Genomic DNA, 27,278 nt, shown 5'->3' with positions numbered 1-27,278 from the left:
AGGAAAAGCTGATTCATATTTATAACCAGAAGGAAATGAAGAGCACAAAAGGAGATGTTGACAGTGTGATTAAGGATTTCTTTTAAACTACAGAATAAAGCACAATTAATATCTTGGCTTGAGGGAGATTAAAGACTTGTGTGGATTCTTCCATTCTCCCCTGATATCACCATTATGTAGCAATGATTCTTATAACTCTCTTAAAATTAATTCTGCAATACACGTCTGCTGCCGGTTCTACCAACCAAAGACTGTATAAAGATCAGCTTGTAATAAGAATCAGTTTAACCCCATTTACTTTCTTAATGTCAGTGGTATCACAGAGATCACTTGTACCCTCGCATGTTAAGTAAAGCAGTTAATTGTGCTGCTGTACCAGGTTTAGACATAAAAGGCAGAATTAATAACAGGTTTAAAGCAAAGGCTTAGAATAGGAGTTCTGAATGCAGAACAGGGATAGTGTGAGTTAATGCCAGCTTGTAAATAGGAAGGAAGGCTAATATTTGGTTAAAAGGTAAGACTAGTAATGTTTTGTTATCGATCTGAACAACTTACACATACAATGGGGTACAGAAAATAAACATTTTGATGAAAACAAGCGACAGAAGCACCGAGGTTGCCCCTTTGTTTAAAGTATGGTTCTCCAGAGTAAACGCGGCTGCCAGACTAGAAACATCCATTTCTGAGCTTGGCCCAGAGGAACTCTCACAGTTGGCAGAGAGCAGACACTTCAGGATGCCCCTCGGCCCATACAGCGCCGGGAGCGGGGAGCCGGGCTCTCGCGTGGGCGATACGGGATGGCCTCACGCTGCCTCGGGGTCCGAGGGACACAAGAGGAGCCAGGCCAGCAGAGCGTCGGAGCAGCCCACGGGTACCACACGGCAGAGGCTGGAGGGGAACAGGCACGCAGCTCCTCCTCTGCTCAGCGAAGGTGAGCGGGATACCCTCGCGTCTGGGAAAAAAAACCAAAACACTGTGAGCCCATTTGCGTCCTTAGGCACCTGGATACCTTTATTAATACCTTTATTCTTAATGGTCTTAATACCTGCTTCGAGCAAGCAGGAGTGCAGCTGGCAGGGAAAGACTGGAGACTTTCAACTCGTAATTCATTGCCCAGGCTGTTCCTAGGGCACAGCAATTACACACTTTCCCTTAGCCAGGACAGACTGTAAAATGACTGCATTGTCCTTAACGACTAAATCAAAGTAAGCAAAAAGGCAAGTAAACGTTTTCTACATGACTGCTGCCATTTTATAAAAAAACTATTGAATGTAAAATGAAAGGTATCCATAGGTACATAAACAACTTTTTCTTTTTTTTTTAGCTTCAATGATCCAAGGCATTGTTTAAACAGCAACGCTATTACAGATTTACTTAGCTGACTTCTGCCTGAGTACGCCAGCACCCCGATCCTTCTGACAATGAATGCTACAGAAGGCAGCATTAGGCAGGTTACTGAGAAACCAAAGTGTATTTGTGCAGCAATAAAAAAGAAAGAACTGGGACAATAATGAGCAACCAAGTAGTAACACAGTTAAGGGTGCTGCTTTGCAGGAGAGAAGTGACTACTCTGAACTCTAAAGTGCCAATGTAATGAATCACAAGAGCCCACTAAAATGAGAGCAAACATATAAATTCTTCTTATTTCAGTATGTACAAATACCAAAGCAATTTTGAGTTGTTAACCTCCACAGCTTGAGGACAATATGTTCATCATTATTGTATAGCACTTCCCTCGTCAGAAATTCTCTGTGTATTGGTTTTGGTGTTTCACTGAAGCACCATGTATGCCTGAAAGGGGGCTCGGTACCAGACAACGCCGAGTAGCTCATTTTTTAAAAAAACTAGGAAATGAATCAAACCTACTATACGTTATTTCTGACAATGTTGATTGTGAAGAGATACTAAAAATATTTGGATTTTTGCTTTTACATGGATTTCATAGCTCCTTCTTTTCTTAAAGAGCTTAACAGTCCCAAGTTTATCGCCTGCGCTGCTGTTCCACCTCGGTGTGCCCTACCTCCATAGCTACAGCCCAAGTGCGCCTCTCCCCACCTCCTCTGCCCCGTTCAGAGCCCAGCAAGGACCACAACCCAGCCTCCTGTCAGAGGTGCCGGGCTGCCACCAGCTGAACAGCCGTGGAAGCTCATTCAAAGAGCGGGGAGCAGGCGGCAGCTGCCTGCTGGGGGAGGTTGGCTGGGCGCTCGTCGCACTGCCCTCTCTCCCGAGCTAGCCAAGCCATCCTTTGCTGGGGACTTGAGAAATACCTTGGATAATACAAATTCTGTCTTCCTGTCCATCACCGAAGGATGGCTTTCCAACTGCCAGGACCCCCTGCAGTACCCGCCTGCTGCGGCCCCTGCGAAGGTCACCCTCCTGGAGGAAGGCAGGGTAAGGTCCTTCCAGACTACCCCTGGAGGAGAAGTGCACCATCAATAAGTCACGCGCTACAACATCACCTCCTAATTGCAGCTCTGGCTGACGTGTACATGCATCGCTGCCATGTTTCCTCTCCGTATTTGCATCCTTACCACTGTGATGCTGAACCTCATGGTACAGAACTCACCCCTTGGCATCCCTCCCGTACTGCAGGAGTTCAGGTAAAAGATCAGGCACCACACAGAGCACCACACAAACATCAAGAACTTTCCTCCTCCTAGGAAACGCCTTCTCAGTTTACTGAAAGTTTGGGAAAATATATGTATTATATTTTATATATCTTATAATCTGGGTATGGAAACGTAAGTAGCAAAAAATATCTTTCTTTCTAGACCTGCTAGTTACCCATGGAGAACGAGGAAACAACAAAAAAATGCTTAGAATCCTTCAATAGGCAGTCGAGTCTTTTAAGAAATACCCCAAACTTAAACAGCTACTTCTTTAGTTGGAGGAGGGGAAAATACCATAAAGCTTAAGCAGCATTTTGCTCAGGAAATCACATCTTTCCCCATTTTCCAGCTGACACATTGCATTGCAAGTCTGTCACAGCACATTACCCCGGCGATGTGATGTAATGCAACATTGCTGATGCAAGCCAATCCGACGTGTCTAATGTGATACATCAGGTACAATATTTGGGAAGATTTTTCTGAAAACAACATCCATAGCGGAGATTCTTTCCCCATCTTTGCCAATCAAAAAAGCCTTCCCGAAGAAGTGAATCACCTGGAGATAATTGCTTTTTCACAGGTAATTAGCAAATAAAATTAGTTGTGGGACAGGTTTGCTTTTCAGCAACTCGCACAAAAAAAATGGGAAAACAGATGATCATTGCTGACATATAACTGCTTTCCGCAGGACCAGGACAACTCACCTGAGCAGATGTTATTTACAGGGCTGGATTGTGCCACCATCAGGCTGATTTTTTTCCCCTTTGACAAGTGAGAATTTAGGTTTTGGAGTCCTGTGCTTACAGTTCTTCATTTAGGGCCCTGAATTACAGTCATGCTCTGAGGGAAAATAAGAGTAAAGTCACCCATTTGTCCAGAGATGCATCAAAAGCCACAAAACAATAGGAAATAAGTATCAACCTTATGAACTCTCCAGTTCATAAACTGACTGGCAGGTAAATCTGCTAATCTCTGCAGTAGATAAACATCACCGAAAATGGAATCGAGTAAAGATACATCCCTCAGCGAACACCCTGGGAAACTGTAGTGAATTCAGAGTGATTTGTTCCAACGTAAGCAGGTGAACTCAGGACCAGCTGAAACCCTGCTCCACTCGTGTCTCCGAGCCCAACGTCAGCTGTGGAAAACGCTGCAGAAGGGACACGGTCCACATGGCGATGATCAGATGAACAGTAAGAATCACCGGACGCGGACTTTGAATGCTGCGGTGGCGACGGCGTTTGTCACCAGCGGAGATGTCAGCGGAGGGACTGGCCCTGGGCCGCCAGCCCGCGCTGGGGGGCCAGCAGCAGAAGGCTGTAAGGCAGCCCACGGCCCTCGGCTGCCTCACTGACCGAGCCAGGGCCAGCGAGAGCCAAAATCCTCCCAGACTTTTAAAACAGGTTTTAAGGAGGGCTTCAAAGGAGGAGGCAGCATCAGTTCTTAACCTTCGCCTCCCACTGAGCCACCTGCGCCCGCTCTGCCGCAGCCACGAGCCACCGGCGATGCCCCGGGGTGTCCCTTGCTGTGGCCGGGGAAGGAGCAGCGGGGACCGGAGCCCAGACAAAATGCCAGGCCATTTGGCTCACTGCTTAGACTGATTTTTCAAGTGTAAAATGTAATTCAAATCTCCATAAAAAGCTATTTGCTCCCTAGTCTCAGGATTCTTACACCAAGTTTCAACCATGAAATCCAATTGGAAAAAAAAGAGAAGCCTTATGCTCAAGGTCTGAAAATCCTGCAAAAGCCTTTCGGTCTCAGGCCCAATTGTATCCTAAATGGCATCTGACCAGATTTGTTTCTCTTCTCCAAAGGTACGGCATCGTGCCTTCTCTCTGAAAGCCAGATTTCCAAAGCCCCACTCACACCCCACCAAAGTGCAGGTATTTATTGGCTATTTGTACATCCCGGGAGCTATTCAAAGGATCAAAGATGAGGTTTCTGAATTTTGAAAACATGGCCCAAAATGCACACGGCACCTGTACAAATTCGCCGCTGAAATTCAGAGTCCGGGCAGTCCCTGGGGCTGCTGCCCAGCTCCGGACACTCAGGGTGCCACGAGCCGCTCTCACAGCCGCCAGCCCAAACCGGGACCATTTCACAGGGGCACAAACGCTCCCCACCCCCGCTAACCCCCCAGCGCTTCCCTGCTGGTTCACAGGAGCAGACAGCACGAGCCCTGATGTATTTCATAATTTGGACTTGCTCTTTCACTGGTTTATCTTCTCTCCTAGCACACGTGAAATATTTTTCTCGTTTATAGAGGCTTGTATTTAAAAAGAGCTCAAATTACTGAAGGATTAGTGATGGGCGGGGATTGTCGAAAGTTTGAAATTTGGACTCCCTTCAGGATAAAAAGTTGGATGTATACCTGCATTTTCCAAATCTCTTACTTATGAAAATTTACCAGAACACTTTGGAAAACAGACTGATATTTCAGCCACTAGTTACCACGGAGCTATTTCAGGAACAGCCTTTTTGAAGATCTAATATTTTCTAAAGCAGGAACTGCAAGTGGAGTAAAAGTACAATAATTTCTGCATCTCGTAATCCAGAAATAGGTAAAACATTCCATTTTTACAATTTCTAACCCCTCAACTAACATCTTTTATGAGAAACAACGCAGTAACAATTTGTGTTTACACCTGTGTGTTGCTCCAGCGCCGTAAATCCCACAGGCAGAGGATTAGGCGGAAAAAAAATCCCCGTCTTTTACTGAATACAAAAGAAGTTTCTAACTTTTAGGATTATAATGTAAAGCTTGAAAATATGATCTATGTATACTCTGAAGGCTCAGAAATGAGACTTGGTATCTGTTATATCATTAAGTACGTTTTATCCTTTCTTCTCAAAAAGCCGATAGGTGTTCCCGAAGGCCTGGAATTGTTCTGCAGAGCCAAGAAGTGGTTTCTGGATGTGTTACACCCGCCCCGCGCCCCCGGCCAGCGGGAGCGTCCCCACCGCTTCAGCGGGGCACGAGACGGAACTTAACGGAGCTTCTCCCAGCCAAAACCTCTCTTTGGCTTTTTCCAAACTTTCTCTCGTGACTCCTGACACTATCGAGCGTGACAGCGTGCTGCTCACGAGAAAAACCTTTTAAAACTTTCAGTGGTCCCTGACATCAATCATTTTTTTGCTTTTGTTAAATCCAGTCCACACGACCCTGTACGTCTCAGTGAAATCAGCCGCTCCATCTCTGAAGCATGATGTAGCTGCATTCATTTCTGTAAAGAACAAATTTCTCCTGATATTCTACTTTATGTTGCAAAAAACGTTGGCATGGCCATCTGCCTCCTAATTAAGAAGACTATTATATCTCAGAGACTGGGAAACCTCATCTGTACCTATTCGCGCATCACATCTGTGACTGGGGGGGGATGGGGGGAGAAAAATCTCTTTTCTAGTCAGGGATTTTGTTTAGCAGAATTTCAAGACATGGGAGTTAGTTATCTGCTCCAGTATCAGGTAACAGCACCACCTTCTGCCAACAAGTTACCATCTCTTTACAGAACTATTAGATCAATCTTCTCTCTACGATTTCAGTAACTTGCTCAAACGTTTCTGTCGCAGACAGCAAACTTTAGACCAACATCCTTAAGGCTGTTTTAAAACACCCCAAGCTGTCCAGAAGAGACAGACAAAATTACTGAAATTTAACAAATTTACTTACAAAAATATAATAAATGTAATTGCTCTAAAGCTAAACACGCTCTGCTTCAGCAAAACACCTGAACGCACGCTTAACTGCACAATACTTGAATAAATCCTCAAACATTTCTTGCGGAAGCAGGGGTGGAAATGCCGTTGCCAGGTTAGCGGTGCCGTTCCCTGGACGCCCCCACGGCATCTCCAACGTGATGTAGGAGACGGGGCGGGATCACAGGACCCAGCTCAGGCTGAAAATAACGTTTGGGATCCCAAGTCATTTGGGTGCTCGTGAGCGTTTATCCTGTGAAAAAGGAGAAGTGACAGAAACAACGGGAGAGAAAAATGGAGCTCCCAAGAGGAGAGGCACAGAAGGGACAGGTCTCTCCTACAGGGGTGTAAATTCGGTTTGTCACCCTCGAGCCCTGCCGAAGGGAGCGACGCTCCCAGGCTGCCGGTCAGGCGTTGCATACCCGCCTCCACGTCCCTGTGGCACACACCGTGCGTTTGCCCGAACGGCTGGATAAAACACCGAAAACTGCTGCCAGCGTCCTGTAGGTCTGCACACTTGTCCCACGCACGGGGACGGGCAAACACGCCTCCTGCGAGACATAATTCTATAGAGTACTGCCAGCCCCAAAGCTCGTGTCCCTCAGATACGTTAGTAAGAATCCGCTTCGCTCTCTAACGTAGAGCAGCCCTAGGCCAAAGTGACCCAGAGCAGGCTGCCGGAGTCAACCCCCTCTGCCCCCACCGGCACCCCTAGCCCCCACCTGGGCAACTGCCGAGGCAAAGAAAAGGGCGAGGGGAGCGATGCTGAAGAGAGTTGCAGGGTGACTTGTCCCCAAACCAGCAGTTGCTTCCTCAACCCTTCTGTCCAGAGAGCGAAAAGAGCAGCAACGCCATCATCTCCCCTTCGCTCTCCCCCGGCGCCGCAGGGACGGCCACGCGCAGCCACCGGCAACTCCGCTTCGCGCACTCTTGCGAAGCCTTGGGCAAACCCTGCTTTTCGCCCTTCCAGCAGAACATAGCGCTACAACCATGCGCTGTAAAATACGTCTTCTCAACCATTTTGGTTGAAATAATCAGCCTTTTCCAGAGCTATGGGTGGAAGCAGAGGAAGGAATTGGGACAGGCCAGTCCCGCACCCGCTGGCCGCGCAGCCCAACACGCCGCGAGACGGGACGCGCTGCATTAAGCAAAGCGACTGACACCTGCCCCGTGCTGCTCTCCTGCCCCCTCTCCCCGGGAAAGGAGAGAGTAGGGAAGGGGGTTGTTACGGGTTACGAGCATCCACGGTTGTTTATCACAGGAGCTGGAAAGTTCTTCCCACTAATTCTTGCATCAAATTCGTAACTGCTGACTGAACTGGCAGATACCCCTGGGAATGAGAACAGGGCCCAGCAGCAGAGAGGGCCGGTGGTGGGAAAGGCGGCACCTTCCTAGGAAACTGCAGCAACTGCTCTCTTTAAAGCCAACTCCTCCTTTCTAATATTGCTGCGTGGTTGTTCTAAATTGGATTCTGGTGTCTCCCAGCACTCAGCCGCAGCGACGCCCGAACACTGCACAGCGCTAAGCTGGGTGACAGACCCGGGAAACGAGACTCAGGATACAAAACGGGGCACCAGTTCCTGGGGAGGAATGGAACGGCTCCCGGCTGAGTCTTTAAAGAAAACTCACTTCCCCTTTCCTCAAGGTTTTACATCTCTTTTGTCCCCACGTTCCCCCCCTGGAGCCCCACGTCTCCGTGAGCTGGAATCGGGGATGCTGAGGAGGTTCCACAGCTGGTGTAAAACTCCCGGCACGTCCCTGCAGCGAGGACACGTGGGGCCGAGCAGATTTACACCAGTCCATGGGGGCATGCTCCTACAGCTCCTGCACAGCTTCAAAGTATTCCCACAGACTTTGGGGGGAAAATACCTCATTCAAAGGGTGCGCAGAAGGCCAGCGTGGGGTCTTCTAATAGCAGAAAACCTGCAGGGAGGAAACAGCCTCCTTCCTCACTGAAGCTGCCTAAAAATTAGCCGTGTGTCTTGCGGTCTCCATCGACGCTCCCTCTGCACGTGACAGCCAGCCGACGGCTGACCTGCCTTCAGCTTCAGGTAGGCGCCTCATCTTAGACAGCGAAGGTTCGCAGAGATGAGTCTTACACCATGCGTACAGCTACTTTTAGGAGCGAAACTGTGCTTTAACGACAGGAAACATCGCGCTTCCATGAGAAAACTGTCCCTCGGCGCGGGAGGCACAGCGAGGGGCGCCTGGAGCCAAGGGATCCGGCAGAGACGGTGTCGGCGGACGCAGAAGAGAATAAGACACTGATGAGCCAATCAATAAACCCGTAATCAGGGCTCTTTGGCAGGTTGGGGGGGGTTGCTTCTGATATTTTACTTTTGTTTTTTTTTCCCTCTAGATTTGAAAGAAGTTTGCTTATCTAAGTTTTATAACCACTTAAATGAATCCCAGTTATGTTCAAATCAATGAAGGCCTTGGTGAGACAGCTGTAATTTTATGTGCGTGAGTTTTAGTAAATTAGAGGGTTTAGCCTTAAGGATGCACTTTAATGTAATCTACTAAAAAGATAAGTAGAACCAGATGTAGTGTCTTAGGAACCGCTGGACAGTTGCAACTGGAGCGACAGCATTGAAAGCAACTTTATAGCACAGGGAGCAGATTTTCTGACTCAAAAAAGCAATATTTTACATAAATAGCTGTAAATATTTTATATTTACAATGCAAAGAAAGAAGGGTGCAAGCAGGTAAAAAAAAAGCCTAAGTAATTGGTAATGGTTTTATCTTGTTCTGTTCGCGCATATCCATGGAGAAATACAATCTGTAGTATAAACCATTTAACTAAATTAAATTCTAGTTAGCATCTGGGATCCCATCAATATGAGTCTATATTTCTGAGGAGCCACAGACTGGTGGCAGTAATAGACACATAAAGATTTTAATAGGTAAATAAATTTGTTGTTGCATTTCTCCCGCTACCAGAACACAGTTTAACAGAGTAATTAGTGGTTAGATATCTGACTATAATGAAGAAATTCTCTAATCATTAAAAATTCTCAAGAAAGAACCTCCATACCATTAGGAATGTTTACTTATTCTGAGGCACGTTGACGCAGCACCAGAAACAGTTGTCACCTGGTTCCTCGCTCCACGTAAATCTTTAATAAGAGATTTTCATCACCATTAGAAAGCGATTTTCAGGGTCACCATCAATTTGTGATCACTTCTTACCTCCTTAGCCACTCCAATTTAAAAAAAAAAAAAAAAAAAAGAACAAAAATCAATGCAGTTTAGCTATAAATCCACAAGAGCTGGGTTGCCTCTCAGTGCCTTTATCTGCTAGTCCCAAGTTCTTATTTATAAATCTCCTAACTCTCCCCAGTCCTCAGGAGGGCGGTGCATAGAACAAGCGACTATAATAAATCTTAGGAGATAAGCATCACCCCAGCCCAGCCAGCCTTTGTATGGTCGGGGGGGTATGTTCGGGTAAGTACAAGGTTGAGTGTGTCGTTATTGGCACCGTGTCACAGATGCACACACACACAGACACGCACACACAGACAGACACATGCAGACACAGACAGACACACACACACACACGCAGACACACAGACACACACGCAGGTACGCACACACAGGCACAGACACACACGCAGGCACACACACACAGACACACACACGCAGACACACAGACACACACACACAGACACAGAGACACACAGAGACACACACAGACACACAGACACACACACACGCAGGCACACAGACACAGAGACACATGCAGACACAGACAGACACACACGCACACACGCAGACACACAGACACACACGCAGGCACACACACACACAGGCACAGACACACACACAGGCACACACACACAGACACACACACACAGACACACACACAGAGACACACACACACAGACACAGAGACACACAGAGACACACAGAGACACACACAGACACACACACAGACACACACACACACAGACACATGCAGACACAGACACACACACACACGCAGACACACACACACACACAGAGACACAGACACGCAGAGACGGCGTGGGCCCAAGGCGCTGCCTGCTCCCCGGTAAGGGATGAGCCGGAGCTGGCCGCGGGGCTGGGGGGCCACCGGCACGGCAGGGACGGAACCCAGCTCTCCTGACGTTAAATCTGGTCCTTATTTATGCAGCTCTGTTTTCTCCTGGTACACAGTTTGCCACCTCCGAACAGTTTGGGGACCAAATTCCCCTTGAAGTCTGTGAAAGTTAAGCAAGAACAAGGACTGATGACAACACAACTGTATTTTGGAAACTACCAAGAAAAACACACCCGGTGGTGCATAACATTTGGTTTTCAATGGCTGTACCTCAAGCTTTCCCATCGCTATTAGGTCTGTAACTTCCAAAATGCAAACTTGCCAAGCTCAACAAGAAAGCTGTGATAACATTAAGCCAATTTCTTTCTGATTACAAATAATCGCCAGTAACAGATGTTTCTGCGGGAAGAGGAAAGGTTTGTAAAGCCACTGTACAGCTACAGACAAAGAGCTCGCTCCTACCCCAAAGAGAATCCAGCGCTGCAGAGCAGCTGACGGGGACAGGCTGGGGAGGGGAGGGAAATAAAGAGCCACATTACAGCCCTGAAGCCACGGGACGGGCAGCCCACAAGAGTTTAATTCATGTCAGTATCTTTAAATGTCAGTAAATTTTCATTTTTGTCAGTAAAGCACACAGAAATGAGTTGGACACCCTGGAAAGAAGACATTCCCACTGAAAAAACCCTTTTCTGTTTGAGCTACAGGATTTCATTTTTTTGGCGGCCAGGGAAGAGAGCTAACGGAATGGGACTTGTTCCCACCGATAGCGAAGAACTTAACGGCGAACTCCGAGCACGGGGAGCAAACACGGAGGCTGCAGGCTCAACCGCAGCGCTGGACGTGCAGCCACGCGCGTCCTTCCCGGCCAGGCTGGCATCTGGCACCCACCTCAACCGAGACGCCGCCAGCGGTGAAACCGTGCTGAAATGCTTATCTTGTCCTCGCTTCTTTTTTTTCTTTCCTTCTTCTTTTTTCCTGAATTGGCAATAAGGTTACATCTTCTTTATTGCCCCCTCATTGATTTGTTCCTCGGAAGCAAATGACAGCATTTCTGAGAAATAAATAAATAACCAAATAAAATAAAGCTGAGAGGCAATCTGCATGTAAATCGGCATTAGTCATTGACATTTGAGACTTGACAATAAGCCGTCCCCGTCCCAGCTGTCCCCACAAAAGCCGATCTCCTTTGTAAGACAGAGAACACTGCGAGCAAACGGAACCAGGGATGAATATAGATAAGACGTGAACCCTCTTTGCTTGAAGTTTTTCCTTAAACCTCCTTTGTTCCTGAGCACTTAGGAACACTTTTACCTACTGCTGCCACTGATGTCACTTTTGTCTTTGGAACTTTCCTTCCAAGGAATGCAACTCCCTACAGTTCTGATGACGCCGTTTGTGATGCGTTTGCTCCCAGGCGCGGCTGCAGCCCAGGAGGCGGCTGCTCGGGCTGGGCCTGGGCACATTACTCCGTTCATAGAATCATAGAATCATTCAGGTTGGAAAGGACCCTTGGGATCATCGAGTCCAACCATCAACCCCACTGTACAGAGTTCTCCCCTACACCACATCCCCCAACCCCACATCTAAACGACTCTTAAACACATCCAGGGATGGCGACTCCACCACCTCCCCGGGCAGCCTGTGACTACAGTCCCTGCAGTCCGCTCACCTGTAGTAAAAGCTATTAGGTGAAACTGGGTCTTCTTACTGCTTTTCTGAATAATTTCTTTCGCTCTCAATATTCTAGCACCATTCAGACAACACCTCTTTTACTAAAAAACAAGACAGTTTGGGGTTTCTAAGACAGTTACTGGAGATTGTGCATAGCTCTGAATAGCACCAGAAACATTTTATTTGGCCAAGTCAAATCGCTAAGCTCTAGCTCTTAGCAGTATTGCTACTGGAGACTCAGCTACAGGAATGTTTCTGGGCCGTTCTGCCCTTTCTCGTCTGTCCTTCTGCAAGGAAACGCAATGGACAGTAGAGTAGAGGGCTGTCCCTCCAGGGAGGGAAGTGTTCTGGCACGTTCTGCGGCAACTGCCCAAAGCCAGGGCCGGATTTCCATTGCTGCCAAAGCCCTGAATGACTGCGCTCAGTTCCTGTCCCAAAGGGCGGTGGGAGATGCTGCACAGTGTAAGGACAAAACCTTCCCCAACGTTTCCCTTAATCTATTACACAACAGAGAACATCAGGTAACTATTACCCCCAAAAGCAATTCAATCAAGTCTGCCAGCAATTAAACATAGTTAAACATGCGTAAGTGCAGCTTATAATTCCCTTTTAATGGGGAATATTACTCTTCTCCAGGAGATATGGCCCTGATCCCACCGCGCCTGTTTGTGGAGCGAGGTATTTACTGGAAGAGCTATCCTGGTTTCATTTGGAATCTTCCCCTTTCGGTGCCTTTCTGTCAGCGAGACGGAAGCACTCGTGTGACCTTCTGCGTAAAGGAAGGCCAGAAACGCAGCGTGGGAGCCCGGCCGACACGGGGCAAGGACTGCTGCCAGGGAAGTCGTTCTACATCTGGGGTTGATTCTTTTTACTTGTTTTTGTTCTTTTCTATTAAGATTGCAGAAAACCATAGAGAGCAAACCCCTACTCTTGAAAACCTTCATTCTAATTACAGAAAAAACACCTCCAAATTCCCAAAGCTCTAATTAAGCGCATAAGTTTCAGCATAACGTAGGCTTGGTGTTGCTAAACAGAGCAATGAGGTTATGGAAGAATGAAATTATTGATTTTCTTTGACAGGCTCAGCTTTGGGTTCCTGCAGTGGTGTTATCAGCTTAACCAAGTCTAATTAACTTCATTCACTGTGGTCAAGTCTAAATACAAATAGAAGAAGAGTCTGATCAACAACCAAGAGCACAACCAAAGGTGCAGAAACACTGACCCGTATTAATTTTCCCTGCCTTTCCTACGCTTGTTTGCACATGGGCAACCAGAGATTAAATCCCTTCAATCCCCCAAGGTAACACATTCTGAAAGGCTGGAAAAATCCAGCCCTCACAAAGAGTTCAGGAAATGTCACGTACCCGATGCTAAGAAACCTGCTGGAAGGTGGTGCCCCGGTCCTCGGTCGGATAAGCTTGTGCTCTCCTCTACGTGGTGACTGTTCAGGACACAAATGACCGTCACCATCTGCAAACTAACTCTTACCTTTGCTGGGATGCCCCAGCTGGCGTATATATTCTCATCCTGGAATTTACCACTTTTTGTTAAAAAGAAAATTTCCCCTCCCCTATCCCACTTGTTTTCCAAAACCCTGCTGGCACTGCATACTCTATACCGCTTTCCCTAGTAAAACTTCTCTATCAAAAAGTCGGTTACTGCAGCACATGAAGCACTAACGCATCAACGTGCCAAATAAATGTCAGAACGGGACAGAGACTATCCCTCAAAAAAACCATGCTATTCTTCCTGGTTTTTCTGCAATTGTAGCTGTACTGTCACATCACACCCGTTCATCAACCCCAGTGCGCACAAAGAGAAACCCAACGAAAAAACATGCTTTCCCGCGTGGGGGGAGAGAGAGAAACGAGAGTATCCTTGCAGCGGGCAAGGAAGAGAGCTCCAGCCACTGCCTGAGCCCCCAGCGTGCCCTCCCGGCACAGGTGTCCATCAGAGTCTCACGGGCTCCTCCTTGCCCACGTTTCCAGGCCCTTTCGAAGAAAAGGCAGGCTTCGGCATAGCACCTCGGGTCTTCCCAGTGAGGAGCCTGCATGGGGCTGGGGACACCCCCTCCTCTGTCCTGCAGCGTAACCCACGGCCAAAACCAACCAGAACCCACCGCTCTGTGGAAGCCCAGCAGGCTGGAAACACCCGCAGTACCCTCCCGTCTTGTACTTTTCACAAGGGGAAAAAAACAATCCATAGTCTGTACGCGATCACTGCCCTACCTAAAGCAATCTATATTGCTTGTCAGCAAATCTTCACGTTTTAAATTTCGAAAGCACATTTCTGCCAACATTTCCACGATGCCTCGCTCCTCCTTCCTTTTCGGTTTTATTCATGAGCTGTTCCCACCAGTCACCATTTTTTAAAAGAGGTTTTTACAGCACAGCATTGTTAATTTTAGCACCTATGTGTTATGCTGCTATGTCTGATATAACGAGTGCTGACAGAAAAATAGAGAAAATCAGACAAAAAAGTATCTTCTAAGATAAAGTAAGCAAGTTTCTTCTGGGTTCTTTGGCTACCAACTCTCTCTCCAGCTCCTGCGTAAAACAATCTAAGCAAATACCGTCCTACCTTACTGGCCACACAGACTACCAGCAACCATCTCGCCTTCTCTCACAAGATACCCGCTACGGTGGAAATTGTTTCGCCTGTATCCCAGATCACAGGACACCCAGAAGCCTGTAATACTTTACTGTGTTTTGCACTATTCGGGGACATGTTCATCCCCAGCTGTAAATCCATGACATTGTCACAGAGAACCCTGAGGGAATCTTTCAACAAAGCCTTGCTGGCGTTAGCAACTGGTAAATTGCCATATGTTAGAATAATTCCCTCTTCGCTTCATTTCCTCCTGGGACATTTCTAAAAGCAGTCGTACCTGGCTGACGGTGGCTGGGTAATTACCTGATGAGCATTAGATTAGCGGTCCTCCAATGTGTAGCCACTACTCTCGCCTCCGCTGCAACGTCTCCTGCAGCAAGACGCAGGTGAGCTCAGCGGCTGAGCCTGCCTCTCCCCCCCCAGGAACGGCACTGCGACGACGAGGGCTTGAAACGCGTGTGGTGAAATATCCAGGCTCTGGGACGGAAACAAAACCTGGGATGCTCCTTGGCACTCGAGCATGTGGCTAGAAGGTTGCAGCAAAGGACCACCGTAGGGACGGGTGTCCCTGGCACCCCCTGGCCCGCACGAGGCTGTGACGCCCCAGCAACACCTGCCTCTGAGCACCGACACCCTGCCGAGGAGACGCCTCTGACGCCTGGCTCTCCTTGCCTTGCTTTGCTTTTGGTTTTGCTTCTGTTTTTAACACGGAGTAAGTATAGCGATACTGACTGCCTGATTTGATGCGAAGGAACGCAAAATTCAGGCTCAAAATGAACTTCGCTTCTGCGTATGGTCGCGTGTATTACTTGTATGCTGCTTGATTTTTTTTATTTCTTTTCCAAACCCAAGACAAAAGCCTCTCGTTTCAGCACCTTGTTCACTTGTCTCTTCAGCCATCTGGGTGTTGCGTTTTGCAGGGTCCCGATTTAGCTGTCCTTTCTTCTCACTAAACTAAGCAGCTAACACGAGGATGACATCAGCATCGATTTCTGGTGCCAAAAAGAAAAGCGGTAAGAACAAAACATAACTTGTGCTGAATAACTGCAAAATGCTTCTGGCTCTCTCTGCTCAGTCACAGGCGTGAAACCCTGCCCCTCACGTCTGAGCTACTGCAGGGCTTTGCTCAGGAAAAATCAAAAGGATGTAGCTCTGCAGATGTCAAATGCAAACGCCGGCGACAGGCAGCTATAAGCTGTCTGAATCAAACAGCAGCTCTCTGGCTTACTTTGGATTGCTTATGTCCACAACTTCAACTTTCCCTGATGCTGCTGACATCAGTATAATTTTGCCTTTGGAGGCATTATCTGGATGCCTTCAAGCTCAGTCAATGAACCTTGCCCCTTCAAAGGAGAACCTGCAGAGGAGAAAACCAACGGACACGTTAGGATGGGGGCAACCCGTTAGTTTTGCTGTTCGCTCTCTGTCCCAGGCGAGCCCCTCGTACAAACCCAACATCTCCCACCCGCCCGAGGAACCGGCTCTCCTTTGTCCAGCCGAGGCAGCAGCTCAGGCAGAGCACAGGTGCTTCTTTTGCACTAATGAGCAAAAAACGAGGGGAGAAAGAAACTGGCTTCTGAACGGGAGGCGAGTCGGGAAAGGGCCGCGCAGAAGGGCGACGGCAGCGCCCACCACGGCTGTCCCCCGCCAGCGCCCAGCAGCCACGCAGCTGCGAGCAAAGCAAGCCACGAGCCAGGTTGTCATGAAGCGTCTGGTGGGGATTTTATTATTTTTTTTTTAATTCATTTCAGAACTTGTCATCTGGGTTATGAAGCTGAAACTGAAGGGAACCTTCTCCTTTTTCTTTCTCATCGTAACAGCTGCTCTTGCTCTCCAACACCTGGACTGCCTAGAGATTTCTGGTTACCTCTGCGGCTGCTGCTACCAGAAGTAAGAGTAAATAGTTTGGTAGATTTCCAGCAGGAATTAATTGGGTTCGCTTTAAAAAATAAAGACCAGCACTCTGGCTTAGAAACGCTGGAGCCTTTGCCTGTTTTCGGTCAGTGTCTTTTGTCTGCCTCTGGCAGAACAGCCAGCCTCACTGCACTCCAACGGTCATTTCTAAACGCAGGGCAAAAAAACCCTCAGCACAAGTTCCTACAGTTGCTCCTGCCTCCCGTCATGGCTGCGATCCACACCTTCACATCCCGCACCGCGCTCCTCTCGTCACCCTGCAAGTGCCGGCTTCTGCCCTCGTAGCCCCCCAGGGCTCGGTGCTCACCTGCTGGTGGTAAGAAACCGGAACAGACGGACCGAATAGCTGGAGAGAGACGCGCTGGGAAGGTGGGACCATCCTCCCGTCCCCGTGGCGCTGGCAGGGGCTGCCCTGTGCCGCTGCGCCGAGCGGAGGGGGAGAAGGCAGAGGAAGGGCAGGCACCAGAGACGGAGGTTTGAAAAGGCCCAGCAGCGACAGATGGATGCGATCGCCCAACTACCTGCAGTCCTCAGGACTTTGGAACATCATGCAAGAGTGGAAAATGGGCAACGGGAACAAAAGATTTTGCATGCCTTTGTTTTAAATTCCGGAATTTTTTAATGCCATGAGTAAATGCGAAGACATTGACCTCTGTGATTCAAAGTCCTTTTCCGCAAGAAAACTGAAATGGAAACTGCCACAGAGCAGTTAGAGGCTTTTTACAGCACAGAGGGGAAAAGTCAGATTGCTTTAAAGGGGTCGTGGCCCTGCGCAGGCTCTGCAGAACCGTCCCAGCCTCGGGACACATCTGCCCAAGCTGTCAGTGCTTCTCCACGCTTCCCCTCTCAACACGGCAATGTAGGTGCCAGCTGTGCCGTCGCTGCTGCTGTTCCTCTTTGGTGTTTCTTATTATACTACCAGTACAGCGTATACCCAGCCTGCACTGTTCCAGCTGGTCCCCTTTGTAGAGCCTGATTTTGGTGAGTTAGAAGGGGGTCACTGGCTGCCGACCTGTGAAGGTCACCAGGCAAAAGCCCTGGCGTGGAGGAGAAGAGCTGATGCTGCCTGCCGGATCTCCTGCCCTGCACAACACCTTGTCTTGAAAATCAGATGAGAACAAGGACAGAGCGCCTCTGAAATACTCGAACTCCAAAAACAACGAAGTAATTAACTAGACTGAATTTGCCCTTGTTTGCTAAAAGCATCGGGTTTACTATCATTGTGCAGCTCGTCCTGGTAGGCAGATGTTGGGTATTGGGTACGTACCACAGAGCCTCTCCTGAGTCCTTCCAAAATGCAGTTTGAAAGATGATGGCAGAAAATCCACTGATCGATTCCGAGGTTGGAATACTTTCCACATACTGATGGTGAGCTATTCCAGTCTTTTCATTTTGGTTTGCAACACTTCTGTAAGAGGCTTTGATTCAGACAGTGCCCATTACTGCTGCCTGCTGATATATACCCAGAACGGGAAGGAGATTATATTGTAGGAGCCTGAACAGGTTAGTTAGAGCAGCTCTTGGCAACAGTTCAGACAGAGGGGAAAAAAATGCTGGTAATATCCACTGGACATAAATTACCAGTTTAAAACTAGCACCAGTTCATAGATTTAAATGGATTTTTAATGGACTCCAGCCTCGCGATTAAAGCAATAAGAGGATATGATTCCTCTATCCCCAGTGGCATCGTAAGGGCTTCATTGACATGTGCCCGAGTGATTTATGGTTGACTGCTTTAATCAGAGCTGCAAGCACTGCGGGGAAATGCCCAGGCAGCAAAAGGCAGATCATGCAAAAGCGCCTGCTAATTTGGTTTTTTGAGCGGCGTTGGGAGGTATGGGCCCGGCTGCGCTCAGGCTGACCCTGCTCCGTCCAGCAAGGTCACCGCGGCCTTTGGCTGCTTGCACTGGAGTCAAATCCTTTCCATCTGTATCGGCGTCACACACCGGTCTCAACACCGACATCTCGGTCACCTCGTAAGGTGGGATCTACTGCGAGGGGGCTGGGAGGAGGAGAGAACAATTGTCAACAAGGGCCTCAGTGATATGAGCCGGGGTCACCGGGAGACGCAGGTCTCGGCAGGGGAGAGCTGGGGGTGTTTTCTGCCCGGCCCCACAAAGCACATGGAGAACACGAGTGACCTGGAGGTGTCGGAATGGGGGTCCCTGCTGTGGGCAGCTCCTGCCGCTCACCTGCCCTGAAGTGGTTAAATGGAAATACAAATATAGCTTCCCAGGAGCTTATCCTTGCTTTTGATGTTCTAACCGTTACAGCACAATCATTTTGAAGCGTTGTGATTTCTTTCAAAACACAAAATGATTCCTACAGTGAATCTTCCCTTCTCCCCGCCCCCCCCTCCAGAGGCAGTATGTCTTATCTTGGCGTTGTCCCTCGTTGGTAAGTCAAACTGTATCTCAGATGTCACGTCCTGTCACACTTATCTGTGATTTCATGATGTAGCAATACTGGATTTTAGCTCACCAGCTTTGCTACTGCCCCTATTTTTTAGGTTGTGACTATGGTAACCGTTCCGTAAGTTGCTTCTAAATAACCATAAACTGAAGCAGATAGTACAGGAGATGTCTCTCGTTAATACACCTCCATTTAGTCAATGTACTGCAAATTAGCCTGGAAGAATGAGGAACCCTATCGCTTTCACTTGGGCGGAAATTTCTAAACCAAAGGAGGTTAAGTCAAAATAAAGTCTACAGTTGATTTCAAAACGTTGAGTATCGTGAAGACAGAACTGACGGGGGGAAACAGCTCCAGTTTGATTGGAAATCTCTGGGCTGGCTGTGTCAGAGTATTTTCTTTCCTGCCACACGAATGCATGCTGGGACTAGGGATTCCCGATTCATCATTCTTATCTTTTTTTTTTTTCCTTTTTTTTGTTCAAGCAGGCCAGTCTCTGGGATGGTACCAGCCACCATTGTGGTCTCAGACTAAACAGAAACTCTAATTAGTCTGATGAAAACTTGACCAAAACAATTTTGTGTAGTGTTTTGCTAACAGACCATGCAAATTAAACGCACAACTGTATAAACTTACTCCAAATGTGTAAAATCCTGGATTTGTACAAAAAACAATCACTAGGTAGTTGACACCAAACTAATCAAGAACATTAAAAGCAGGTCATTACCAAACAGTGTCACCTCCCCAGAGCCCCACGCGTTGGCAGGGGCTTGTAGAGGTGACCCAGCCCCGGGCTCTGTCCCCGCAGCGGGCAGAGCAGCGCGAGGCACTTCTTTTTTTTTAGCTAAAAGTTAAACCCAGGCACTTGCCAGAGACCTGATTTTACAATTCCTCTAAGTCTCCTTTCAACTGCCCAGGTAGCCACGGGATTTCCTCCTAACCGAGCAGCCTGGAATCCTGACCTTCCCCCAGGGATATCATTGGAAAATTAGTTTGCTTCCCTTTATCTCAGACAGAGAGAAACATTCAACAAACAACACCCTGACCGACATCTGAGTGCTCTGCATGTTTTACTGGAGTTGTGAAGAATTTCTCTTCCCGGCAGTAGGTGTGTGGTGAAGGTGGCCTGCTCCCTCATTGCCAGCTTTCCTCCTGGTGAGAAAAACGCAAATCAAAATATTGTGATCTTCTGGAGACAAAGGCTCTGTCGTTAGTAGTGAGCGGGAACCCTGAGAAACACGGAGAGCTCAGTTACGTGGCGATGTGTCCTTTCCCATGGCGACTCGGGATGACATTCCTAACCGGGAGCGTGTGCGCAAGCAGAGGTGGGGAGCGGGGAGCAGCCACCCGCCCAGCCTGGAGAAGGCTCTCCACAGCCCTGTCTGCAGCGGCTCTGAGCTCGGAGCACGGGTATGTCATCTGGGAGTTCTCTCCGATGTGGAAATAGATGAGGAATACGAGAAAAACCACCCACTTTGTTTTAGCTAATGGTAGTATCATTCACGAGCAAGCCAGAAGCTCGGATTGAAAGGCTGATTGACAAGTAGCTGATCATCCGCCCTTTCTCGCTGCAAGAGAGCACAGGAGTTAATATCCCCGGCAGGATCTGAGGTGGCAGCGGGTGGGCGAGGTGCTGGAAATGACACTAATGCTATTCTGACAGGCTGTGACTTTCTAAGTGCATAACTGAAGGGTTCGGCGAAGCCTCGGCGTTAGATCCGACAGTAACGACACTGCTCGAGATTGCAGCAAGACAAGTTGGGAACTAGTTGGTAAAACTCTCCCCCTTCCCAGAGGCATTTAACCTCACGCACCTGGAACCTTCAGGCAGGTTCACATGTCACAGGAGGAGAGGGATGAGGAATGAGGATTTTGGAGTTTACCGACCCGAATGGGTCTGTTATCAAGGGAACATGCTAAAAAAATTGCAACTGCAGCAATAAATAACCACTGCTTGGAATCATCCGACACATAAAATAAAGATTGAAATCCTCTTAAAAGTCCTGTACAACACAAACAAGGGACTGCACAAATGGTCTGAGATGCTCACCATGTTTCTCCTTTCTCAGAGAGGGTCAGATTTCCTTCTTTCTGGTCCCAAGTTAATTACAATTAAATTCAACTAAGAACTCTTACAGCAGCTTTAACTGTCTAAGCAGTGGTTCCTCTAACTCTCAGGGCTAGAGAAAACGGCCTGGAACTTTGAGCTGAAAATTCTTTTGACTTCAGTAGTGAATAATTCATCCTAGCACTAGATTTGAACTCACGACGCATCAGTAAGGACCTACAAAAAGACAGAGCCAAGTGGCCAAGCCGTTTCTCAGCCCAGCTCAAGACTGCGAGTCTCTTCACTCGCATCTGATTTCTAAACATTCATTTTTTGCCACATGAATCACTGCAGAGCACAACAGCTGGCCCCAACTGGTCCCACACACAGCTCCTGCACGGGGGGTACGAAAACGCAGTGCCCCACATCTCCCCCTGGTAAACATCACGACAGCCAAAAATCAGCCTTAAGTAGAACTGAAAATTTCAGCCCCTAAAGTCTCCTCTTCGTTACGGCTGCTCAGCAACGGCCACTACTCGGTTACGCTCCAGTGCTGCTGCCAGGAGCCGTGGCTCGCAGACCGACGGACAGACGGACGGACACACAGCCTACTAGACGTGCTCACACCACGCGCCAGCTCTCTCCATTCCACAAGCTGTCCCTACTGATTGTGCAAGGCTTTTCCTGCAAAAGTGCGGACTCAGGAGAGCTTTCCTCCCTCCCACAGGCTTGTGCAATGTATTAAACGAGCCCAGAGGGGTCAAAGCAGAGCATCTTCAACGTACCCCCCCTGCACGCGACGCCGGACCCTTTCCAGGGACCAGGCAAGTGGAAAAAGACGTCTGGTCCTGGAAGTGGCCTGAGATGCAAGCTGCTGCGGTACAGAAGTTCTTCAAAAGCAGCAAAAACACTAACTAGAGTGTGAATCAATTTGCTGTCTTTACTTTGAGTACTACAAAGCAGGGGTAGTAAATTGAAGCCACCAGTGTCACAGCACGGCTTCACTTGTCAAACACCGAGACCCGTGGCAAAAGCCAAAGGATTACCCAGAGACAGCCCCAGAGAAACACAATAGGACCATAATTTTAAGTAAGTATATTTCAGTGTAACATAATAGGGCTGGTTTTCAGAAAAACAACACTTTATGAATATGAAGCACGTTTGCCACCCAGTAACTGCCTAGAGGGGAGTTTCTGAAATACGCTGGCTCAACGCGCTGGGTACAACTGCCCTGGCTGACCCAGACACCGCCCCGACCCCGATTCTGTTGCAAATGGCACGATATTTCATGCCACGTCTGACTCTGATATATTCGTGGAGGTGAACGTAAATTAATAGTCAGAAACATTTTCCCACTGTTTTAGTGAAACCGCACTTGTGAGGAACTTCACTGACTCAGCGTGAGACCGGCTCTCCAAGCTGCTGCGGTGGCTCTGATCCCAGGAGGTGTCACGAGTTTCTGAGGCAGGAGGCATAGGAGCCCCAGGGACCGCAGGTCCCAGATTCCACCAGTCTCCTGAGCATCTTGGGGCAAACCGTTAATCTTTCAGAAGTTCAGTTCACCATCAGTAAAATGGAGATATGTTTTTGCCTATTTTTACTATATTTTTTCTGAAACGAAATGCAACAGATGATCTATATATATAGTTACTCAAAAAACCACAGAGACACTAATTAGGTGTGTAGGTCCTGGTATAATAGCAATAACAACAGGTCTAAATTTATTACCAAAATCCCAAGAAACCTGACTACCCCTAAGTATTCCAGCCGAGTATAGTAACTAACTACAGGAGCAGCAGGGACAGTAATTAAAATAAGAAAACGAAACATGAATTTCAAAAGCCAATTTAAATGCAAACCCTTCAAATGTGGTGCAGAGAAGCATCCTGCAAGGGTCCAGGAGATGGGCAAAGCGGATTAGCGAATGCATGCCACTGCAGTGCCACGACCAGCGCGTTTCATCTGCCGCGGAAACGCAGAGCCATCCGGAGCCAGGAGCTGGGGAGAGCAACGGCCCGTCAGGCCCCCGCCAGGTTTCCACGAAGTGCAACGAAAACCACGAAACAGAGTCTGAATCATTTAAAAGCCAAACTATATTAAGAAATGAATAAGCATCCACTCACATATACACCGAGGGGATGAGACTAACGTGGTTGATGATTTATACAGGTCAGATTAGCCTGAGAAGCAGATCTGGGGTTTCTACCTTTTAAGTACAACCTCTGAAGGGCAGAAAAACACAAACTCAGGCGACTTCCTAAGTCTGTCCTCAGTTCTTCACTGCGACACGAGTTTCCAGCCAACTCAGCGAGAACCAGAAAATAAAGGGTGAGATTTTTCTAAAGCATTTAAAAGTATTGGCACCCAGCAATCTTTGGACTTTCTGTGCAAATCAGGCTCTCTCTCATTCGGGACAATTAACTGACATGATTATTCCAGAATAAATTCGTGGAGAAACCAAATTTCTTTTATTTTGAAGAGATGCCTTTTTTCGTGAGGCCACTGACCGAGAAAAGGCGACGGGCTCTGGAACAGCGCGGCCGCATCAGGGTAACAGGGAAACGGCTGATTCCTGACGCAAGTCACAGAGATGAGGTGTGAGCTCCTCAGGCGCTTTCAGACGTTTCTTGCCAATGTCCTAAAAACCATCACCAGGACTTTGAGACAAACTTCTATCAGAGTCCTGACCGCTGAGCAGCCGCTGCAGACAGGAGTTACGGGGATGTTCGGCCATGAATTACGCGCCACGTAAACCTCACCTGTGGAGGCACAGGGGACGGCTGGGGGGCACCGAGGAGGTGTCGGCACACGACCTCCCCAAAGCCAGCCTCCCCGAGCAGCATTTGGCCTGTGCCCAGACTCAGAGAGCTCAAACCCTTGTCTCTGCTGCGGTGGGCAGCCGGATCTGGCACAGCTCTGGGCGGGAGAGCTCGGCACGGCCAGGTTGCGCGGGGACAAGCGTCCGTCCTGTCTGTGCCCAGGTGCCACCCCTACCCAGCCGCTCTCCACTGACGCTCCCGCGGAGATTGGGCAGCGACAAATACGACTTTTATCATGCGAAACTTGCACATCCTCATTCTCAAACGAAGGCGTAAGAGAAAGGCATGATGCAGAAAATAAAGTGCAAAGAACAATTATCCCAGCTGCCGGCAGACGCAAGAGCCGCACGCTGTTCCAAGGGAAACCTCCCAGCACATGGAGGAACAGCCACAGCCAGGCTGGGAGCTCTGGCTGGGACTGCTTCCCCAGGCAAAGCTGTCACGGGGAGGGGGAGGATGAGGAGCGAGGCACAATCTGTGTTAAAAACAAGTAAATTGCAATAATCAGCAGGTCTGCGGTGCCGGAGGGAACAGTCTCGGTGCGCAGTCCACGGCAGCGCGGGACAGACTGACTGCAAGAGGAAAACAAAACTTCAGGGGGGATCCCCATTCTGCAGAACTGAAACAAAATTCAGAACGCCGGCAGGGAAGCGGAGCAGATGTGCATGGTCCGGCACAGCCCCGGTAACGCGGAGACGAGAGACGCCGGCGCAGAGGCCGTGCTGGGAGGGAGACGCATCAGCCGCAGCAGCACGGGGCGTGGGAGCGACAGCGACGTGGGGCCGAGGGGCTGTGGGGCCAGGTGGCTGTGGGGCCGAGAGCCCAGGGCCGGCCACGGGACGGGGAGCGGGGTTGCAGGGCAGCAACGGGAAAGCTCGAGGTTCGGGCAGAAACAAAGGAAGGAGGATGTGGAAAGGAAAACGTGGAAGGAGGCACGTTCACAATAAACATGTCCGATATATCCATCGTGCTCGTAAGCGCGGCAGCAGCCCAAGGCTCTGTCTGACAGCGGCAGCCCTTCTGCACCCTCGGGATTTATGCTGGATCAGCCGATGTCAGGAAGTTCAAAACAAAAGATTTTCAGTCCTTGAAAACCAGCACCATATATTGCCTGGTAGCTATGATGACAATGTTAGTAATTCATTTTCAGGGATTTTTTTTCAGTTTGGCTTGAGATCCATCAGGATGGATCCATCAGGATCTCTTGGGGCTGGTTTTCAGCTTTTTAAGATTATAAGAATATACTTATGTTTGTGCTTCATTGCCAAAATGTCGATTTGGAATTTTTAAAAGTGCTCCTCCCACAGAAACTGAAATAGGCTATTGACACAATCAAAGCACTTAATCCCTTGGGGTTTTTTTAATAAAAAGCAATGTAATCAAAATTGATTTCCCAAATATCGGGGGGAAATGGTTTTGTAATTGAAGAAATCTTTTTGATGAAAATATTCTGAGCAGTTCCAAACCTCTCATTTGTTTTCCAGCGATCTTCCTCACACAGAACAGGAAAGCGCGTAATCAACAGCAAAGCATAAACAAATATTGGGAGGAGCAGCTCCTTCACAACTGCGCTTGTTGAGAGCACATCGCCTCCTCTCCCGCTGGCCCGTCACCGCGGCCCTTCCCAACAGAGAGCGCACCGCCGCGCGCGGGAGAGCTGCCCGGGGAGACTTCTCTGCCCGGTGAATTCAGCTCTGGGAGGAAACAGATAAGCAACCTATCAACGCCAACCAGAAGAGCTTTCCTGGTGCATATGGGAGTCAAAGATATTTCAGAATAATTTTGACGTAAAAACCTGAAAATGTTCTCCTGGAATAGAAATATTTCAACAGCTCTTCAAACTCGAGGTTAATTTGGCCACTACCCAGCAGCCGTTGCTTTCTCTCACATTAGATGCCCGGTTCCGACCTCCCGCCAATCCCCTTCGCTCCGCATGGTGAGGAGAGCAAACAGCCCTCTCCTTTTCTACCAAACTTCCTTTTTCTTTCCTTTTCTTTTGTTTTTTGTTTTTTTTTTTTTTTTTTTTTTTGAGGTCATCAGGCCAATTCTCATCTCTGTTGGGCAGGCCGGTGTGTCGGAGTCACTGAGACTGCTGGCAGCTGGAGTCCGGCGCCACAAGGATCCCTGACAGAAGGACCGAACGCTCCATCCCTTGTTCCTTGTGCTGGGAACCAAGAAGAGAGTCGGGTGGGAAGCCCTGCTGAGGGGGACGCCGGCTGCTTCATTACCGCTCCCTTTCTTTGGTAGCATTACTAGCAGTAATGGTAAAAATATAACTAGGTAAGATGTTTCCAGATACGAAGCATTTCAGAAAATAACATAGCCCTAAAGCTCTTCATCAAATAAACATCGTTAACCTGCTTTTCCACCCGGGAAAGCGAGCTGCAGGGAGGAGAAGGGATTCCCCTCCTTTTACTGAGAAATCCCAAATCCTACTCTGGTTTTCTATACCCTTCCCTAGGAGCACAGAAGTGAGAGGGAATACTTTAAGGACATTTACGTGGACACTAAACTACACGATAAGCGTGTAGGGAGGAAGACAGCCTTATCTTTTCAAGAAGCCACTTCTTAACAAATTGACTTTCTTCGCTCATTTTGACCTTTCATCTCGCAATCACACAAACTCTCTCTCAGGAACTGAAATTACCTGGATCAGGGAGAAAACACTCAATTCTGCAACTCTGCTGCGAGCTTTGCCCCTTTAAAATTCAAGCAAAGCAAAAATTTTAACTTAACAATTTTTTATTTTCTTTTTATGGCTGGTACAGAACCACACATTTACGCCACGCTCCAAGAGCAGCTTCGCTCCCGACCGTCCTGACAAGAACCGCTGCAGCTGGAGCTGGCTCGGCAGGTCCCCAGTCTCGGCACGATGGGGAAATGCTAAAAATCACAAATTCAGTTCAGGAGGGATTTCAGACTTTTTTCTTTCTCTTCCTACAGGGAATCTAAGAAATCTGCTCTGAAAAAACGCCTTATGCAGGATTGTATCAGCTCAGCAAAATTGCATGAGAACACAGAACTTTTTTGCTGATCACTCGTGAAAGCATCGCTTCTCCTGGGCTCCCAAAGGCAATTAGTAAACAGAATAGTAATTTTTAACTATATTTCTCTGCTTGGCTGCTGAACCACGTGCACTCTCTCTGCTCTAAAGCCTGTTTCTGGAGACCTGCAGGAGTACATTTTTAGAGCCCTTCCCCAGGTGGCCCGTTCCCGCTCGCCGCGCTGGGCAGCCTGATGAGAGATACCCACCTGCTCCACAGAAGCGCCGTCAGAGCTTCCTGCCCTCCCCTTTACCAGGCAATATTCAGGTCTTTCGCTGGTGTAAGAGAGCACTGGGATCAGGCACAGAGATGCACAAATTTATCAGAGCCGAAGATCTTGCTCCCACTTCTTCCTACATTCCCTGAGATTCCCGGACACCACCTCTCGTTGTTTTA

At 48.4% G+C, this 27,278-nt stretch overlaps 1 long non-coding RNA gene across 2 annotated transcripts in view; it reads right to left on the bottom strand.

Annotated features, from left to right (window-relative positions):
* Positions 1-3,112: 3,112 nt before the first annotated feature.
* The window catches only part of LOC128914344 (uncharacterized), a 125,892-nt gene continuing 101,726 nt past the window's right edge, over positions 3,113-27,278 (bottom strand). The window contains exons 1-3 of one of the 2 annotated variants that reach the window (XR_008468246.1): positions 14,950-15,003; positions 11,254-11,416; positions 3,113-3,449 (exon numbers count right to left, since the gene is read on the bottom strand). This is a non-coding gene — a long non-coding RNA (uncharacterized LOC128914344). Of the gene's footprint in view, positions 3,450-11,253; positions 11,417-14,949; positions 15,004-27,278 lie in introns of those variants that run through there. The other variant, XR_008468245.1, reaches the window with a different exon arrangement.

Source organism: Rissa tridactyla, chromosome 8, assembly GCF_028500815.1.
Source record: "Rissa tridactyla isolate bRisTri1 chromosome 8, bRisTri1.patW.cur.20221130, whole genome shotgun sequence".
Classification (NCBI taxonomy): Eukaryota; Metazoa; Chordata; class Aves; order Charadriiformes; family Laridae; genus Rissa; species Rissa tridactyla.
The sequence above is the reverse complement of the archived record's forward strand: the minus strand, read 5'-3'. Positions and strand labels throughout refer to the sequence as shown.